A 20,166-nucleotide genomic window follows, 5' to 3' on the forward strand; every position below is an offset into this window, starting at 1 on the left:
CATAAATGATTTCAAAGTTACTCACCAATCTGTTCTCTCACCAATTTCAATCTCAGGTCTTCTGACAGTTTGAATAAAAAAAATAAACTAAAATTAGTAGGGCTGTCAAAGTTAACACAATAATAACGCATTAACGCAAATTTGTTTTAACGCCACTAATTTCTTTAACGCAACTAGAAGTGCACTCGGAGAGCGCAGACCTCCGTCAAAGCAGGTTTCCATGTACGTCGCTGCCCCCCCTCGCCGTTCAGCTTACGCCATCCACATGTGTTTTAGTTTATGTTGAGATCAGCTGTACGTCACGGAACAGCATAGCGGAGCATCATAAAATCACTTCAGTGGAAGTGGTCAGAAACAAAATCAAACTCACCTAAAGCGTCGTCGCAACTCTTTGCAACAGTCACCAAGTGTGCCTTGGTCGAAGTAAACTGTAATGTCACCTTGTTTGATGAGGGAAAAATGCCGAATAAACAGAACGCGTCATCATTTACGCTGCGAAAGTCTTAAAGCCTGGGGTGTTAATGCACAGGCTGAGCAGGGTTATTAAAAAAAAGTTCCCGAAGCCGGATCATGATCCGGATCAGCACCAAAATCGAACGGATTGTTCATTGTGTCACACTTCACCCCTCCAAAAAATGTCATTCAAATCTATCACGGACTTTTGGAGTTATCCTCCAAACGGACAAACCAACAAACTAACAAACAAACCAACGCCGGTGAAAACATTACCTCCTTCCTAGGCCTTCGGCCTTGGTGGAGGTAATAACACAACTTGCAATTTTTAGGTTGTTATGGGCTCAGTTTTAAAGCTACAGTGAAGATACTGGCGTCATATGAAACTAGAAAACCATTGGTTTATATACCAAAATCCATACGAGTCTCCCCTTTACAGACATGCCCACTTAGCCATGCAGTTTGGGGCAAGTCATAGTCAAGTCAGCCCTCTGACCCAGAATATTTGAATCGATTGACAGCCCTAAAAATAAGATACATTTTCCAGGAGAAAATGTGTGGACTAACAAATGAAGGAACAATAGAGCAAATCTCAAGATGTTTTTCTTTTGTGTCACCGCTGGGAGATAAATGACAGCTAACACTGTCAGCACAAACATATGCAAGGAAAATCAGATGATGAGGCACACGGTAACGACTTTATCGAATGTTCCCACCTGACTGACAGACAGTCAGAAGCACGGAGTCGGTGGCACACAGGTGGAAACCAAGACGTCTTGTAATCTGTAACCTGAGGGCATGGAGGTGTGTGTGTGTGAGGAGGGAGACCTGATAGATACAAAAAAACAAAACAGAAAAAAAACAGATTTATGCTAATGCATGTCCCATTTTTAGAGGAGTCGAGTGTTCTCGTGTTCAAATTATAATGGGCATGGGAAAGCGGGGGAGCGGCATGCATCTAAAGCGAGGGATGGTTAAGTGAAGTGCTGTCACAAAGCGAGTAATGTTAGTACACAGATGGGCCTCAACAGTCAGTTAGCAGCCGCCAATTAAATGTAGCCAATCAACCATCTGCCAATTAACAGGCTGTCAGGTTTTAAGCAGCCATTTTACACCTGCCAATCAACATGCAGGAGTACGGCCGATAGCTGTGGCTAAAGCAAAGGGAACATACACAAAGAAAAAGTCCATGGTTGCCTGTACTGTAGGTATTCCACTTCATTTTATGTTTCACAGCTGACATGATAGCTTTACATGCATGATAGGGCATTCTCAGTAGGTAGTGTATGACGCAATTTGATGGAAAATTAGTTTTTTGAGAGGAATTTGTATGCAGCACCGGTCATCTCATTTCCAAAACTTTTTTTTTTTTACTGCTTGCATCACGTTGATGGACGTCTGTCGGCTCTAGCTGGCTAGCTCACATGGCTCATTGGATTCCAATGAGAAATGGCAGCAGCTGGAAGTCATAATGCTAACCGTGACTTCACACAGTTAACTGTGAGTGGGTCCCAGCCAGGCAGCTGCACAGGTTAAGAGCACAGACGTCCACCCTCACACAAATAGTGTTAGCAGGAAATAAACAAAAAAAAAATAAAATAATTTTATCCTATATGAGCATCCTGCTGTTTTTCTGCCCAATTCAAGCCCCTCAATCTGGATAGTGATTGCATAACAATGTAAGTATGTAAGCTGTATGACCTTCCTGCTGTTTACAATTAAAATATACCACACGCTACACATGTCTTGTGTTAATGCATCACTTTAGATGCATGTAGTGTGGCAAAAGGTTCACTGTTAACAGAATTTTTAATACTCATCAGTTGAACAGAAACATGAACAGAAATTATTTTTTTCTGTGAAATATTCCGAATGTAACAACGTGATGCATTTTCAATCCAAACCAAACCAAGTCACACACCAAAGCGATAAACGCACGTCAAGCTGATCACTTAAAGGACCAGTGTGTAACAATTAGGATATGATTTCTTTAGTGTATAATCACCTGCTAATAAGAATCATACTGTATATATATTTTTTGTGAGTATTTTATATATAAATCAAAAAACACATTTTGAATCATTCTGTGTGCATTCATTAATATTGAGAGACTGCTCTGACTCCATATACATATGGAGCCTGATACACTTTTACACCATCACTAACTAAACAACCATAATAACAGTAACAATAACCTTAAAACAGCCTTTTCTTCCTCACCAGTTTCTGTGCAAAACGATCCACCACCTTATCGACATCCAGGGCGCTCTCACTCTGAGCTACCAGGGAGCATCCATCGTGGCATATTGAACATTTTCCACCTGTTACCTTTGTGATTTGTGCAGTTTAAGACCCAAAACAACTCCTCATATTGATCTCATGAACTCAGTCACTCCGGTTTGTTTTTTCTTTACCCTCTGAGTGTGTGCACCTCTCACAATAACATTGCTCAGCAACCCATCTGTGGTATATTTTTTAAGTGTTGAGTTGAAAACCTCTGTCACATTTACACTTAAGTTGTGGCTTTGTTGATTGTCTGGACACAATTCTTATTCTTGTCCCCCTGAGACGTAATATAATTTGTTCTTCTTCTTTTTATTTGGACTCAATCTTCAGATTTTAATCTGGAAGCTGATTTGAATGTCACCTCCAGTGTGTTTGCAGTAATAAATGTGTCTGCAGGAAGCTGCAGGAAGATTGTGACATTTAGGAATCACATCACGCAGGTTGGAGGGCTATTAAAAGGGCTTTATCATGCACTCTATACAGTCTGCATGGACTAAGAAAGCATGATCATGTCACCAAGGATGGCAGGGTTTAACTCCAACTCTAATACCCATCATTTTTCCTGTTATAAACTGACCTGGTTAATTCTGGTGAAGTCGAAACAGTTGTACTTCAACCATTTCTCCGTCAAGATGTGAGAAGAAGTACAAAGGTTGACGACAGGAAGAGGTTGTCGAGTTAAGATATTCGAGATATATGCGGTGGAAAAGTCGAGCATCTCATTAGAGGTAAAGTGAATGTGATATGTTGTAAACGTCTTTTCTGAATATGTTATGATCTCTTCTATGTGTTCTTTTTGTCTTCCACTGACATTGTTGTTACCAAAGGTGAGATTTGTTTTAAGGCGCTTCCTATGAAGCAAAGAAGTGCCTGAGTGAATGTTAATTACACACACTTAATTAATTAGTATGCTCTGTGATACAGAGGTGTTGAGGGAGCATGGAAAAAAAAGAAAAGAATATGTGTGTGTATAAATTAGGGCCGTCAAAGTTAATAATTCAATGGATAATAGTGGGCTCAACCTAAATAACGCTCCAAAATTATGCTAAATTTTGTCAAGAAAACACTGGCAGGATGACACTATTTTGAAATCACCCAACCATCTTTTTTCTTGATTATATTCTTTAAAAAAAATTAAATATCTCATGTCAGCGCAAATAGCACAACACATACGCAGATATTGATATATCTGTGGTAGGCCGATACCAAATCAGTCGGGCTCTATAGGAGCATAGGACCTAGAAGGTGAAGAGAGACGCTTGGTTTCCATTAAACCCAAATTCACTAACAAAAGCGAAATTGTAAAAAGGCAAAAGAGCACCACAGGTGTGATGGAAACCGTGGCTGACAGTATCTTTTTATGCTTATGGAATATCATGGATATACTTTGGATATCATAGTTTATTTTCACAGTAGGACACACTGCCGCAGAGTAAGTGTAACATGTTCAGATGTCCAAAATAACTGTTTTACGGGCAGAATAACGTCTTCTTCTATTAAATAACTTTAGTTACCTTGCAATCCATTTTATAAGGTACTTTATGACTCTCTTGAAATGTAACTTGTTGACACCAGGGTTGCCTGAAGTTTGCCATAGATGCCTATACGAAAGGATTTACAGCTACATTCTTTCTTTGCTTTGTAGTACAAGCAACGGTCAGTTGGTATTCCTCATTCAAGTACTGACTATGGAGTGTTTTGTGCAGTAGCAGTATTTACGTTGTATCATACACTGTACTGGTGATGAATAGAAGGTGTTTAATGGAATTTTTTTGAAAGATTTTTCTTACTGAAAAGGAAAAAATAACTTCCATGTTATGTTCACTCACAATCTCCACTGGCATCGGAAAAACCACAAGAAGGATATGCTGCTGACCAATTAAAATTCCTGCAGTCCCCATGTGGTATGTCCGTAGCCACCGCGGTCTTGATAGTGTATGTAAGTCTTTGAGGAGAAGCACGTCAGCTATGTACGATGTAGCTATGCAGCCTACTCACATTGCCATTATGGGTCAGTCATAACCCATTGTACATGAAGCTTAAGCTTCTTTGCCAAAGCCCTCCTAGGCAGCTTTATCCTTTGGAAAAAACACCTAAAATAAAATACCCAAAATGAATCAGGAATAGCTCTTCAACCAAGGTTTATATGTACGTATATATCTGGTCTCCTTTGAAATGTAAGAAGCTGGGGGATATGGATCCACTGCAAGTACACTAGACTATATTACTATGGGGATTACTATGGAGATACATGAATTCCAACTGCACCCACTTGTTTAGTTTTAAAGCTTTAACCAAATCGGACGACGCATGCATTATTTATAGTATTGAGATTTAACTCGATCTTATTTTTTTTGAGGCAAATATATTTAAAAAAAGTTAATTTTATAAAACGGTCACTATATCCTAACAGTAGTACATGAGACAGGTAATCTGAAAAAAAACATGTGCATCCGTGTCCTCCGGTGCTCCTGGCATCTGCGAGATTTCACAGACTGGAGGAAAACAACCAATCAGAGCCAAGCTGGAGCTTTGCCGTCTCTGAGAAGCTTTCAATCACTCGCCAACTCCGATCAAACGGTCAAACTAGGCAGCGCTGATGAAATATGAATTAATTTTATGTTACTGTAATGCCTATCTCTCAAATAAAATGTTTCAGAAACATCTTGTGTAGTGAAAACGTTTGTGACCCGGGAGCCATGTTGAGATAAGTTGAGGGAATACCAATCACCGCCCACCAGCCGGACCACACTTTCTCATTTTACAGCTAAACAGTATGCTACAAGACTCTACAAAACATTTCAGGCGTGAAATAGGCATTACAGTAACATAATATTGATTCATATTTGGTCAGTTCTCTCTAGTTTGACCGTTTGTTCGGAGTGTGCGAGTGATTGACAGCTGCCTCCGTTGAATGAACAGCCAATAGGAACGCTCTCTCTCTGAAACTACCTGTGATTGGCCAAAGTCTCCCGTCATGAGCTAGATTTTCTAAAGCCTGTAAACAGAGCCATGAGGAGGTGCAGAAGTCTAGTTTTCTCCCAGAGCACTTGAATTACAATATGTTGAAAGGTTTTTATATAATTTTTGCCTAATGATGCCAAAAACATTCTGCCGACTGCATGTTTAAAGGCATGTAAACAAATTGAATGCAACATGAAAGCTGTGTATTAAACCTTTATTTGGTTTAACTGTGAAACTTTTGTGATAACTTTTTTTACATGTTACATTGTAAGTGGCATGAATTGAAGAGGACCACAACCATGCTGTGTCTGAAGTATCACCTTTTATGCTACAATAACAAATGCATAAATCTAGTATCTACATATCAAATTGTCCTAAAATGGAACACAGCCAACCACTGTAAATGTGCTATTATTGTCAAGCCTCAAAACCTCAATGCAACTGACAGTGACCACATGCCAAAACCATCAAAGCACATTGTTGTTAGCATGCATTGGCACTTGAATCAACAATATGGTTCATTTGCATCACAATGTGTCCTAGTTTGATAATGGCACATATTTGTTTAAAGACTTCTAATTTTACTTTTGCTGGCTCATTTTCAAGGTACATAAAAATAGGCTGTAGCCATTTTCATTTTATGTAGATGTTATGTAGATCACTTCTATCTTATATTTTTCTCGGTTTCATCTCAAATGTTTTACTACATTTGTGCAGGAAATTTAGTGACATTTGTCATAGAAACTACAGTTCATAATGCAAACTTCTAACTACTGACCGGACATATGTGTTTGTGTTAGGTCATAGGAAGCCTGGACAGTGGCACGGAGAGAAGTGACCGAGGGGGGAGCGAAGAGAGAGCGGGAGAGATGGAGAGAAAGCTGTTACCATGGCAACTGAATGAGAGAGAAGGTATGTTGGACGGGATGCATGGGCTGTGGCGTTCAAAAGTGTTGGTGCATGTGTATCAATCACTAAAGAATAATGTTCCACCATTTCACAGTCCTTTCATGTATGTCTTACTGTAATAGGAACTTTGTGTTACTGCGCATTGCTGCTTCCACATCTCTAAAGCCTCAGACCACCGTTAACTGTAACAAATGTAAGTCTTGAGTTTTGACTTTGATCCCAGAGGTATTCGACTGTCCTGCTGAAGAAGGAAAACATAAATATGGAAAAAATCCATTAGTGTTGGATGATGATATGAATATAGACGGTAAAGTGGATAAAGATGGTTTCCGACAAGCACATTGTTTAAAACATACTGTTGCCTCAAAGCAGTGGTTCCCGGCCTGGGGTACGGGAAGATCAGAGGGGGTACACCAGGATTTGTCTACTCTGAGGTTGTCAAAATTAGATTTGCTCATGTATAACTAAAATCATAATAACACACTTATTGGATAATGTATACAAAAGTCTGTATATAAAACTATATAAAGATATACTGTATATATATATATTATTTTTTTTTTTCTACTTAGTAGCAAAATCTAACAAAATATTCTGCTTCAATCCATATTTGTTGGCATTTAGCCTTTCAAAAACAACATTTTCACTGGGATGAAAAATATATTTGCTCTCCTGATTGACACCCGCCAGCCATATCAACATGCAGGAGGAAGGGTGGACCTACTCATGGACGAGAGAATCATGCTGGTGTTAGTGCGAAGTGAATCCGCGGCAAAGCCCGTTGGTGAGAGAAATCACTCTGACTGGCTGTTCAGATTAAGCGAATCAGTGCAGTAGAAGAGAAACGGAAGTGAGGCAAGCAAGCAAACGACTAAAGTCAAGAGGGCACACACAGAAGGCTCTTCTCATTTTTCATCTTCATCTCATCTGCTCATTCCAATACACGGATATTTTCACAACACCACATGGCCATCTGGAATGAAGCTAAGTGGTGAGTGAGAGTGGTGTGTATACGTATCATAACAACGCGTTGTATATCCACCGTCCTCGGTCTTCCGGTTGCCCTTTTTGAATGACGAATACAGACTACCGCTCCATGCTGGTGGGGAGAGTTATTTCCTCTCACGCAGGCGCAGAACGTACGTGCTAACTGGCCGTCGGCTGTAGTCTTTGCGGTGTGTTCGAGGGGCAACTTGTCGGCCAAGATAAACGCGACTGAACAGCCGGCCTTCATTGCCGCTAGTTCTTTGATGTTGGTTTGGTGCGTCTTGGCCTTTAAGCTTAAAATTGCTTGAGCATTGATGTATAAAGGCCGTCTTGCTGCATGTGAACCGTGTATATGACCCAACTCAGCACCATCTCCACACCAACTAATGACCCAACAGATGTCACACGGCCAAGACATTCAACAAATGTGCGTCTCAGGGAAAACGGTTGACCAAGACATTGAAGCATTTTGAAGTTAACGACTCCCACGCAGGTCATACATACCTGTGTTGAACACACATCCTTGTTGCGGTACAAAATGTGGTCAGCCATCAGATATATGTATTGGAACTCAATCCATTCGACACATACGGTAAACGTGTTGCAAATTAGATGTTGTTTCCATTCCCCTGTATTACCGCTGGGTCATACAATTTGCAGCATATTGGCAGTTTTTACCCAAACACACACACACATCCACACCAGATTGAAGCGATAAACAGCTAAGAGCCGCAGCAACAGCAGCTGGTGTGGGTTTGGTTCGAGCAGTGGGACCTCCCTCCAGGCACCTGACAGTCACTAATGCTGAACAAGCAGGGAGCGAGATGGTGGAGCGGTCATGCAGACACACACACACACACACATGAGAAATTGCACACACATCTAAATTTACTCACACTCCTGCACACATGGCCTATTTCTTACTCTCCATAGCACACAGTGAAGTGTATCTATAGTCAGTTTTAACTTGATGGATCCCAACACTTGTGAGATGCAGAGAGGTTTTGCTTGGCTGACAAGGTGGGGGTGTTGTGTGTTTGCCTATTCCCACAAGGTGGAAAACCAGTTTCTTTGTTGTCAGTTGTGTTTAGCGCAACCAGCGGTGATCTCGTTAGCCGCCAGCTTACCGGCTGGGGTTCCAGCCAATAAAATCAATTGGAGGCCAAAGTGCAATTGCCGTTTTCAACGGGAGGACAAAAGCATCTGGGGTGGGTGAAAAGGGAGAGGTAAAAGTGAATAGTATGAGGAGGAAAGAGAGTGAGAGAGGCATTAGAAAAAAGAGGAAAATAGGAAAGTGGGAAGGGAAGGCAGGAGATTGAGAGAGAATGTAAGAATAAAAGGTCAAATGGGAGAACAAGGTGCATTTGATGTGGGGGTTTTTTTTCACAGTAATTGTTAAAGAAGAGAGCCGTTGAATGAAGAACAATTAGAAAATGTGACCCTGGTACTTAAAGAAATAGTTTGACATTGTGGGAAATACACAAATTTGGCTTTCTTGCTGAGAGTTAGATGAGAAGATCGATCCCACTGAAGCTACAGCAAGGAGACAGTTAGCTCAGCATCATCTAAATAACAAGTTAAATTTTGTTTGTTTAATCCAGGCAAAAAAAAATAAGTGGTGATAATAATATATGATGAGTCGCGTGCTCAAGCATGTTTTAGACGGACAAAAAAGCTTTCAGGGCTCATCACGGTTTTGATTTGCAGCCGTAGCGAGAGTCAGACCCTTTAGACCAACGTGCCACTTGGAACTGTGCTCTATCTGTCCTCCTCTCTTCAAAAATGTCTCAGCCAACCCCTTCACTCACCCATGGAGTCACCACTGCTTTTGTTGAGGAGGGGCTTTTAACTCAAGATGGTCCAACACGTTCTCATCCCAGCACGTCACCCATACTGATGCTTGGTCAGGACCCTCGGCGTCACTTTTTGGTCGCAGTAAACACGTGCTTAATGTTGTTAATCAAACAAAGAAACGTAGGCAACAAAACAACTTAGTACACATCCCGCGTCTTTTGCACACTCAAATCCATTGTTGCCAATATAGATGCACGGCAGTCGCACTGAAACGCGAGAACGACGCTGTCACAGCACGCAAGCATTCACAAGCGGCTGTTTTTCAAGCCATGACGGCTGCGCCCCGAGATCAAAATAGTTTGACTTTTGGAATGCTGCAGCACGCACCACGTCATTTGATGAGGCACAACCAATCATAGCAAACAGATATCTTTTATTTCTTCCGTAAAAAAAATCAGTCCATGGTAAATATAAGGAGGAGAAGTTAATCATTTTAGTGCAAGACTACCCAGAGCTTTACCGTCTGTCCCAAGGACTATATTACTTGCTTCACCCTTTCTGTCCGAGGACGTCACAACATCCGGTTGAAAGATGAGTCATATTGACACAGAGAAATCAATACTGTGAAGGATTTACGGTGCTGGGAAATGCATCTTTGTTTTGATTGTGTTAAGTTTAGTCAGTGAGGCTTCGTGCTAAATCACTGCAACTTCATCATCATCGTCAGCGCAGCACGCAGGTTTTGGTTGCTTACTAATGGCGGGCTTGACAGGAGTGCAGCCTCCTAAGCACATTGGAAAGAAAGAAAAATAGACGTGGCGAGTTAGGTTTAGGAAATAACTACATGGTTGGGCTTAAAACTACGTTTGTGACACTGAAAATGTGACTGGATGTTGTGAACATGGGACATGAATAATCAGCTGATTGTTAAGTGGAAGTGAAATGTGACATACGGGACACAAACAGCAGTCTCCTGGATGAAAGCCTTGTGTTTGTTGAACCCATCCGCCCAGTGTGTCTCTTTCACTCTTTAAACATAGGTCAACTTTTTTTTTTTTAAATACCTTCCTTAGTTTAACAGACATACTTACGTGTGGCTCACTGTACATGTTTATATGTAGGACATGTTCAAAGGCTGGATTTTGATATTAGCGTTGATGCAAATGCCAATGGCATTTTGAAAGGGATTTTCTTCTGGACTAAAATCCAGCAGTTCTTGGTTTCACTTTGGCTCACTGTAGTTACAGGATGCAACTACCCATTAAAACAGGCATTTTTACAGTTTGTTTGTTGGTAAACCAGGCGAGGTGTTTCTCCCTTTCTTCCTGTCATCTTGCCAAGCTAAGCTAACTGTCTCTTGGCTATAGCTTAATGTTTGATAGACAGATTTAAGAGGTTATCAATCTTCTCATCTAACTCTTGGCAAGGAGGAAAATATGTGTATTTCCTAAAATGTTCCCAAATGCAATTCTGAGTAGCTGTAAGTCCATACCTTTGTTATCCAATCAATTAAGTGCCTGCATTTGCCCAAATATTTAGCATATTACATTGTCTCACATTTCTGCATTTTATGCATGACAGTGATCCGTTATTGTATGATTTTTTTTTTAAAGAACTTGTTGGCTTGGCTCAATATATATTCATATATTGCAAGCCAAGCCAGCCAACGAGTGACACATTTGCAAGACCTATGCATGAATTATTTTTCATGGCTTGTAATTTCTGCTCATCTGGGACTGAAGCCCTGTTATTGCACTCCTGGTATGTCGCTCTGGGAAAGAGCATCGGCTAAGTGCCTGAAAATGCAAATAGAGAGGCTAGAGAGTGATAGACAAGTCAATTATAATATGGGATTTTACACCTGCACATAAACCTGTAAGTAGAGACAACGGGAGAGTGACAGAGGTTGAAGTGATTGCCTCAGATTTCCTGCAGAGTTTATGAGCAGAGATTAGAGACACTGTGATGTGATCATAAATCTCTGCTGCAGCTGCAGGTGATGGATGGATACAGGAATGGATGGACCATTGGGGTACACACGCTTTTTTGGAGGGACTTGGGCAAGAAACTGATGCTATAAATAATGTATGCGTATGGATGCATGGTATCTTGTTATCTTGTATTAGCTGTATGCCAATGTTATCTCCTTTGCTTGTGTCCCCTGGGCTAACTTGTCTATATGATGGAAATGTCAGCTGACAAGAAAAGGTTTCTGCAGCTCAGTGTTAACGTGTTCTGACTTTGATTGGAAAACTATGGTCTTCCTTTAAGTAAATGAGGTTACATTTTGTTTTATGTTGTATACTACACTGCAAAAAATACCCTATCAAATTGAAAACCTTTCAAGTTACAGGAAGTCTTAAAAGCTAGTGGATTGCCATGGAATTGGACATTGGACATTCACATTCCGCAGACAATGTCTCCGAATGACTATGGTGGTCAAAACCTTTTTTTGGTTTTGAGTGAAATATATCGCCAACTATATGATCTGGACTAGGCATTCGTGGTCACCAAAGGATGAATCACATTGACTTTGGTGACCCCCTGACTTTTCCCCTAGTGCCACCAACTGGCACGTATGTATTCACTTATGTATTGACATATCTCGACATCTACAAGATGGATTGGGACAATAATTGGCACTGACATTCATGGTCCCTAGATGATTAATCTCACTGGCTTTTGGTTTTTCGAAAATAATGACTTTCCCATCAGCAGTAATTTTAATGTTATTACATGGCTTTGTTGAATATTCAATTTAGATTGGTCAATCATGGCATTCTACGATCAGTCATTTCTACATAGCAGATCGCTGCTCTGTATGACAGACCATTGCTATGGGCGCAGTTTTGATGTCGGACTCTGGCGGACCATTTTTGTGTCAAATTATTGATTTTTTAAGTAAGTAGCCGTGTAATAAGCGGGATAATGTACAGCTATTTGGCCATTGTTGTGAAATAAAACCCTTCAGGGCAATGCAAAGACCTGTCTGGGTTTATTTCAAGACCAGCAAATTGTACATTATCCCTTACTCAGCATGTTATTATGTTTATTAACAATAGATATTGAGAAAATGTCATATAACATAACATTTATAATTTTTGACAGCTGGAATGTTGCACGAATGGAATTGAAAGCTCTGTTTATTTAAATGTGAAATTGCAATAAAAAATATTTTGTCCCTAAAATATTGTTAAAAATAACCGTGATTATCATTTTTGTCATAAATCGCGCATCCCTGTCTTGAAACTAAAAATAAGTGCCAAAGAATGCTGGTGGTCCGGAACAGGTATCTAACACAATCCCAAATAACATCAAATTGCTCATTAAGACAAGGCAAGTGAAGTTTGCTTGAATTAAGCCTTGTATATTCAGCACTAGATAATCCAACCCATACACCAAACAAGTCAGACAGGATTTTAAATTATCATACAATCTCTCATACTTACAAATATAGTTTTGGCAGTGTAGTGCTTCATTATGATCAATTTGTGGTCACAAGAAAAAATCGAGTTAGTTGTTTTAATGTCACTCTAATGAGAGCACCAGGTGGATGTTTTCAAATGTAAATGAATGACTGTAATAATATGTGTGAGCACTTCACCGCTGTCTCCATGTTTTGTATCATCTGGTGAGATGAGAGAGCTCTGATTATGTTGTCATGCTATGAGTGCTGTTTGCTCCAGAGGTTAGATGTATTGTGCACCTCGTGGGTTGTTTGATGCTTCAGTAACAGTGGGTGGTTTATGACTAAATGAATGAAAAAGAGACAATCATGTCTTACAACACTGTCATAATATGTTGAACAGGTCAGGTTAGTTTCATCCGAGGAGAGTGGATGAAAGGAGATATCTATGTGGGGAAATATCATGTAGATTCTGAGAGCATTGTTTGTGATAAATCAGCAGGCATGGGACAACACGCTTGGTTAATTATTCTTGAATTTAACATTTCATACAGTTGCATATGGGCTGCCTGTTTAAAACTAAAAAGCAATATGACCTTTACCAGTTGCTAATCATTGTGCTATGGCTGTCAATCGATTAAAATATTTAAACACGGTTAATCGCATGATTGTCCATAGTTAATCACGATTAATCACAGATTAATGACACTTTTTTTTCTGTTCAAAATGTATCTTAAAGGGAGATTTGTCTAGTATTTAATACTCTTATCAACAGGGGAATGTGAAAATAAGCTTGCTTTATGCAAATGTATTTATATATTTATTATTGAAAATCAATTAACAACACAAAACAATGACAAATATTGTCCAGAAGGTACTGCATTTAGCATAGAAAATATGCTCAAATCATGGCAAACTCAAGTCCAGCAGGCAACAACAGCTGTCAGTGTGTCAGTGTGCTGACTTGACTATGACTTTCCCTAAACTGCATCATAAAGTGGGCATGTCTGTAAAGGGGAGACTCGTGGGTACCCATATAACCCATTTTCACTCACATATCTTGAAGTCAAAGTTCAAGCAAGGGACCCCTTTGAAAATGTCTATGCCAGTTTTTCCTCGTCAAAGTTTATCGTAAGTTTGGAGAGTTATTTAGCCTCCTTCGTGACAAGCTATTATGACATGGTTTGCACCAATGGTTTCCTTATTATAAGTTCCATATTATACCAGTATCTTGACTCTAGCTTTAAAACTGAGCCCGATACAACTTTGAAATAACAAATTGCGTGACAGAAATTAGTGCTGTTAGAACAAATTTGAAAGTGTTATTATCGTGTTAACTTTGACAGCCCTTGATCGTTGCACTGTCTGCAATGATGATTTTTTTTGTCAACAAAGTTGGTGTCCAGAGAAGAATTATGGGAGAAAATCATGAAGAACAAAAAAAAAAAACAGATTCATTCAGCCCTAGCATTAAACTCAAGGTTGCTAGTTGGTTTTGATTGTGGCTGTAGTGTAGATACAAGCTGAGAGATGGTATCGGGGACAGTTATGGATGCTTCTTACATTCACCATGTGTGTTTTCAAAGAAAGTACTGTATGTGTATTTGCAACCCCAAAAGCTAGAGTCCAGAAAAGAGAATAATAAATAAATACAAATACTGATAAACAAGTGGACCAGGTAATCAGCACTGCAAACCCCAATTAGAGGTATTCATCCATCTTGAGCTGGGTTTCCACCAAAAGCTCTCGAGACTTTTAGTCCCTGGAACTACTTTTCTAGGAACTAAAAGGTTATTTCAGCCCACTGCAGTCTGTGTTTCCCCCACGGTATAAAGACCTGCGAAGATTAGGCAAATTAGTCCGCTGACGTATGAAAAAGAAATATGACATGGGACGAGGAATGTTGGAGGTCCCAATGGTAAACAACGTAAAATGGACATGCGCATTCAAAATTGTAGTAGGAGAGTGCTGGACCAGCGGAAGACGGCAATGAAAAATGTAGAAGAAGGTCTGCACTCTGTAACTCCCTTTAAGAGCAATTTATTGGCACATCTTAGTGACGTTTCGAGCAGATGCTCTTCCTCAGACATAACGTTTAACGTAGCAGTGGTGAACACACTCTGAAGCCTGCAGTTCAGTGTGCCTGCCTGTTTCATCTAAAAAACACGCTGGAAAAAAAGGTAGGTGGTTTTGTCTCAATGACACAATATTTACTGCTGCATTTGAAAGCATTTGTCTCCACAGCAAATCTTCTGTTGAGTGTTTGAGAGTTGTTTGTTTGTGCTTTAGAATGTTTACGCCATGAAACAATCAGAAAATAACTTTTCTTTCTCTCATTCACGGTACCGCCGCACTACGTCTTTCTCTCTTCTGCCGCTCGCCCTCTCAGCTCACTCACACGATCGCTCTCTCTTTTTTTTTCTGTCTTTTTTTAAATGTGTCGGGAAGCCAACAGCAGAGCCTTACTTTACGTTTAATGTCATCAAACAACGAGAAATGCCCCCCCCCCCCCCCCGCCCCCCCCCCCCCCCGTCCTAAAATGGCCCTTAATCGATACTAGAGTACTTCCTTGTTTTATGAATGAAGCGGTACAGTTGAAGCAGCAGTGCTTTCTGGCCCCGACCAGGGCCTTTTTTGGGGCCCCGTAAAATGTCCCCAGAATTTAATTTAGACCCTGTTCCCTGCGGTCGAAACACAATGAGTTCCTCAAAAGGTTCTTGGTTCCAGGGGAAAGTTTCTTCGGTGGAAACTAGGCTTTATATTAATTCTAAAATCACATTAGGGCATGAGTGGCCCCGATAAGATAAAAGTAAGTGAGCTGACAACTCACTGTGATGATAAAAGCCAAATTATGTTAATTGCTGTTCAAATATAAAGTATTTTACCACATTTAAAGATTAGCAAAAAAGTGCAAAACCAATTGCAGTGAATATACAAAAGCGTTTCCTGTGTTTTTTTTAAGTTTTGTTTGAAAATGTACTTATTTTATAGAATCCCTGATACATTTACAGTAGCTAATGAAGGGATAAGGGAACTGTAATTGCTCTGATCAAATTATATCATGGGGGTTATATGCCACTGTCAATATGTGCTTTCATATTCTGCTCAGCTTGATGGATAGCAGTGATGATTAGTGCTGCGGGTTAAAAAGCAGCCTGGTTGTATCTTCTCTGATTCCACTCAGCATACTTTCCATTTTACAGTAATTAGTGCAGGAAGTTAAAACAGTAGCAACATCACAGCAGTATGCATGTCATTACAGTGGAGATGGAAAGGGAGCTCTGATTTTTTCCACTTCTCTGAAGAGCATTCAATTATTGAACACAATTACCTAATTGACTGAATCTGTGTGAATCACTGTTCAAGGATTGCACCCAAATATGAATTAGCTTGACCAGATTAATACCTGACATGTAAATGCACCTGCAGTACACACAAATCACTTACATCTATGCTATTCAAAAATACTTCAATAAGTTTGTGTGTAATGTCCTTTCTAGGTTTTTAGTAGCTATTAGCTTGTTTCAAAGTAGTAATTTACTAAATTAAAGGCGTGCCATTTTTATGCCATGTAGTCTGTAGACAGCCACAGATACCAGAGTTTAGATCTGGATTTACACTGGCTCTAACGATTTACACTGGTTCTAACGAGAGCTGTTCACGTTTTTACGTTACCTGTTCTCTGACACGCTTGTGAAACTGCAGAAATGTGAGCCACAGAGTGCAAAACTGTGGTACCGCCAGCTGCCGTCTGACTTCCGTTGCTCCTAAAGTAGTGTTATTATGGTAAGGATGGTCTCTGGGCGAGGCGAACAACATTACCACGGTTTTGCACTCTGCGGCACACGTTACCGCAGTCTTGGAAAGGGAGGAGTGAGAGGAGGGGTACTCAGTTGGTTGCAATCTGCAACCAGATGCCACCAAATCCTACACACTGTCCCTTTAAACAACATTTTGATCAACTGTTAGGTCAAGTCTGTTGACCTCTTTTACATTCAGTGCAAGCTAACCTTAGATCTTTCAGTTAGCTACATAACAGGTACACCTGGCAGTTACGGCATGTAAATAATTAAACAAATATTTTTTACGAAAAAAAAAGGTTTATAATCAGGTTCAATTTTAATTTAAGAACAACTAGTGCAATCAGCTCCTGTAACAACACAAATATACAGATGTTTTTTTTTTTATATATTCTATGTCCATATATAAGAAAAATATCATAATTTAGTTTCAGGGATGTTCCTTTCAGGACTAATGTGAGGGAATCCCAGTTGAGACCAAGTATAACCCTTTAAAATCTCAGTTTTATCTCAGTGTCTACTGATAGACATGCTACTGGCTTAACGCCGTCATATCACAGACACTATAAGCTCTGCTGAGGGACGTCTGTGTGCACGCATGCTAAGTTGACATCAGAAATATGGTGGGCGGGATGTGTCATTAACTTAGGCCACATTATTGGCTGCTGTGGTAAAAACAGATTAAAGGTGACAGCTGCTAGCTATCCATCATGGCTTTTTACTGCTTTGTTGGTATAATGAAGGCTTTAAACTGCTTTCTGTGGTGTTTTATGTCAAGGTAGGAGGATGATTACACACGACGTCTCACATATTACGTGTAAAGTGAGAAAGGTACCTACACTGTCAAGATTAGAGGTTCAATTCCCTCACCGCAGTGTATACTGTATTTCTGTGGCTGCATACTGATTATACGCCACAAACATAAAACGTGAAAGGCATTGGGAAGAGGTATCCACTACATGGCAAATATTGATATTGAAGTAGTGATATAAAACTCAGGATATTCGTCAGAAAAAAATTAAGAATGTTTAATTTTTAATGATCCTACAAGAGAGGATCAGATAATGCAACCTGAGCAAATTGACTGCAGAATTTTACATTGTTCTTTGAACACTGTCTAGTGTTGAACTCTCTCTCTCTCACACACACACACACACACACACGCACACACACGCACACACACACACACACACACACACAAACACACACACTTTGCTATAAAACCGGCAAAGTCTCCATTGACAGCCGATTCATGATTTCATTCAATCATTTTTAAGATGCTTCAAAACCGCACTTCCATCCGACTCCCATTGATTAGATTCTAATTCCGACAACTAGGGCTGTCAAAGTTAGTGCAACAGTAATGCGTTAACAACAAATTGTTTTAATGCCACATTTTTTTTAACGCGTTAACGTAACTTGCGGTTGCAGTTTTAAAGCTAGAGTGAAGATACTGCCATCATATGAAACTAAAGAACCTAAGGAATCCATCGGTGCCAACCATGTCATACTAGGTGGTCACGAAGGAGGTTAAATTACGCTAAAAACTTATGCTAAATTTTGCAGAGTAAAAAACGGCATAACCATTTTCAAAGTGGTCCCTTGACCTCTGACCTCAAGATATGTGAATGAAAATGGGTTCTATGGGTACCCACAAGTCTCCCCTTTACAGACATGCCCACTTTATGATAATCACATGCAGTTTTGGGGCAAGTCATAGTCAAGTCAGCACACTGACAGCTGTTGTTGCCTGTTGGGCTTGAGTTTGCCATGTTATGATTTGATCATATTTCTATGGTAAATGCAGTACCTGTACCTGTGAGGGTTTCTGGACAATATTCATCATTATTTTGTGTTGTTAACTGATTTCCAGTGATAGATATATACATATATTTTCATAAAGCAACATATTTGCCCACTCCCATGTTGATAAGAGTATTGAACATTTGACAAGTTTTGAACAGATAAAAAATGTGCTATTAATTTGTGATTAATCGTGATTAACTATGGACAACCATGCAATTAATCACAATTAAATAGTTGAATTAATTGACAGCCCTACTGACAATACATATCGTAGTCACAGACACAACAAGACAGCCAGTAACTGAAGCCTGAAGTCAATATCCTTGAACTTGCTTTGTCCAAACTCTGAAACTGCACATTTACAAGCCTGAAAACAATCAAAGCAGATACGTCTGAATTTAGCTCTGACTTTGCTTACCATGAGGACATACCGGATTTATGTATTTTGGGTTAAAATGATTAATTTCCCACTCTCTTTAATCTAATATTGGATCATTTATCACAGAGCATGTAAGCTCTAGCAAGGATCTGATTATTTACACAAAAAGAATAAAAACGCCAATACTGGCTGCTGAGATGATGAATGTTTGTATGTTATGTCATAAAAAAGTAATATAAATATGCATTATCAAACACTTAAAGCAGCTGACACCTCTGAGAGAGGTCTCAAGAATGACTAGTTGCTTTTTCTTCACCTGCACAGTTCACTGCTTTTTCTCAAATTTACTATAAATATTTAAAAGATTTGAACACCTGAGGCGGTTTTAGTGACAGCTACATGAAAGAAGAGTGGCATAACAAAAAAACAGAAAACTTGCACCCATGGGGATGCCTGTTGAAGCTGCTTGACCTAAATGTTGGCCCCTATTCAGTTTAGTTTTTTTGATGTGCCAGTGTGCAGACAGCGAGTGGGTGTTCTGTTATGTTTGCAAATGATATGCAAAATCATGCAGATAAACATGTCTGTAGCAGCCCATTGATTCATTTGCTGTAATAGCGTTTACTCAAATAGAAAGATACGTCTCAATTTGTGCTTGCGTTCGCCATTCGGTGCATTTGTTAACTGCACACAGAACAGTTTATCTGATCGCGTGTATGTTAACAACATACGGCTAATGGCTGGCGTTTGCTTCAGGCTCTGCTTTTATTATCGATCACATGGCCCTTCCAGTTCATAGAAGAAGGAACCGTGTTGTTACTTTAACAGTAGCCGGTGACTGTTAGCAATTCAGTCTCTCTCAGTGGTCCAATAAGTGATGGCAACACACATTTGGCACCGTGATAAACTTGCTGGTTTTGTTTTATATTTTTACATTTGACTGTGTATGACCGGTGGATTGTTTGGAAATCATAAGTCTTTGTGTTTTGAATGATTATTTTTATTCTATTTTTTTTCATACATCCCATTAAAGGCTTTTACACACTGGGGCCGTTTTTTTGAATGAATAATTTAACACATCAATATAATTTTTCTAACTTTGGTTTTAGTCATGAGTACTTTACAACGTGAATATTAGGTGGCAGAAAAGCAACCTTTTTTTCTGAACAAGGTCGATTTTTCGGAGGTTTCGCACGGTGAAAAAAGGCATCAACGAATCACGCTGTGGGGAGCGGACATATTCAATACGTAAAGTGAACAACAACATAGGCTGCATAGTCCGAAGCAAAACAGCAATCTTTATTACTCCTTTCAACCTTGACAAAGATGGCTCAGACCAGATCCACTCCTTCCGTTCTTATCTTTCACAATAAAAGCCCTTG

General features: G+C 39.7%; 1 long non-coding RNA gene across 1 annotated transcript in view; it reads left to right on the forward strand.

Annotated features, from left to right (window-relative positions):
• The window catches only part of LOC119474808, a 408,694-nt gene that overhangs the window by 359,165 nt on the left and 29,363 nt on the right, over positions 1-20,166 (forward strand). The gene's annotated exons all lie outside the window — the stretch shown is intronic.

The sequence above is a fragment of the Sebastes umbrosus genome, chromosome 16, assembly GCF_015220745.1.
Source record: "Sebastes umbrosus isolate fSebUmb1 chromosome 16, fSebUmb1.pri, whole genome shotgun sequence".
Taxonomy (NCBI): Eukaryota; Metazoa; Chordata; class Actinopteri; order Perciformes; family Sebastidae; genus Sebastes; species Sebastes umbrosus.